Here is a 1,783-nt window from a genome sequence, read left to right as displayed (position 1 = left end):
TGAATAGCTAATTTCTGTGGGAAGACCCAAGTACTTATCATGTTTTTCAACTCTTTCTACCCCAAGAATGAAAGCAATCCCTTCCTGCATAAACATGTGAACATTTTTACTAAAAGAAATACAACTCTTCTGATAATTCACCTGTTGGCCTGAGGCACTCTCATACTCAAAAAGAATATGCTTAAGAGCCTCACAATCCTCCCTCCCAGCTCTAAAGAAGATAAAAGAATCATCGGCGAAAAAAAGATGGCTTATACTGGGCGCCCCTCTACAAATCCGAACCCTATGCACAGTACCCAGATTCTCCGCATGCAGGATACATCTTGATAACACTTCTGCACATATAAGGAACAAATATGGAGAAATAGAATCCCCCTGCCTCAAACCTCTAGATGGACAAACATGGCCTCGCAGCTCCCCATTGATGATGAAAGAGTAAGAGACCGTAGAAACACAATTCATAATCCAACGCACCCAAACCTCTCCAAAACCCATCTTCTTCATTACCGCTTCCAGAAAAGGCCACTCCACCCTATCATAAGCCTTACTCATATCCAATTTCAAAGCACAATACCCCACCTTACCACTTCTTCTTCTTTTTAGACAATGTGAAATCTCAAAAGCCATCAAAGAGTTGTTCGATATAAGCCTCCCTGGTACAAACGCACTTTGAAAGGGAGAAATCATAGAGTCAAGCATCGGTTTCAGTCGATTTGCCAAAACTTTTGATCCAATTTTATATATCACGTTGCACAAACTGATAGGACGGAGCTGCTGCATAAACTGGGGAACTTCCACTTTTGGTATTAGCGCAACAAACGTGTTGTTAATTGCCCGCAGACGATCTTCAGACTCGAAAAGTTCCCTGATAGCCCCGACAATATCATTTCCAATCAACTCCCAAAATGCCTGATAGAAACAAGGAGAGAAGTCGTCGGGACCTGGTGACTTAGTTGGGTGCATACTCTTTAAAGCACAAAAGACCTCACTTTTCTCAACTGGCCGTGTAAGAGAGGAATTGTCCTCTGGAGATACAACCCCATGCATTGCTTCTAGAATATTCCAGAAACTTTGAGGATTAGAAGTGGCAAACAACCCATTAAAATAATCAACCACTATCTCCTCAAGTTCTACATCATCCGTACACCATGTCCCCACCTTATTAAAGAGACCAATTAAAGCATTCTTCCTCCTACGATTTTTCACCCTCTGATGAAAGAAAATGGTATTTAAGTCCCCATCTCTCAACCAGAAAACCTTGGCCCTCTGACGCCAGAAAACATGTTCCCTGTGAAGCAAATCATTTAACTTGGATCTTAACTCCTTCTTCTCCGCACTCGGAGGAGCCGATAAAGACCCATCATAGAATACAGCGAGTTGGGATCGGACATTCTCAATATCTCTCCTTAAACCATGAAAACTCTCCTTACTCCATGACTCCAGTACCTCACGAGTCCGATTCAGCTTATGACACAGGGAAGTAAACACGCTAACACCATTCAAACTACCCCAGCAGTCTCTAACTATCTCCTTGCACTTCTCCTCCAATAACCAAAACTCCTCGAATTTAAACCTCCTCGTCCTTTTTTTTCTACGTTTTTTCTGAGCTCTGATCTCCAACAGGATTGGCAGATGGTCGGAAGCGCTCGGATCGAGATGCCTGACACGAGACGCCGGAAATAAATCCCTCCAGTGAACCGTTGAAGTAAACCGATCGAGCCGAACTTTCACCACCTCCCTCCCCCTTATACCACTCCACGTAAATCTTGGGCCAACATACTGA

The sequence above is a fragment of the Rosa chinensis genome, chromosome 4, assembly GCF_002994745.2.
Source record: "Rosa chinensis cultivar Old Blush chromosome 4, RchiOBHm-V2, whole genome shotgun sequence".
NCBI classification, from domain to species: Eukaryota; Viridiplantae; Streptophyta; class Magnoliopsida; order Rosales; family Rosaceae; genus Rosa; species Rosa chinensis.
Note: the sequence above shows the minus strand (reverse complement) of the source record.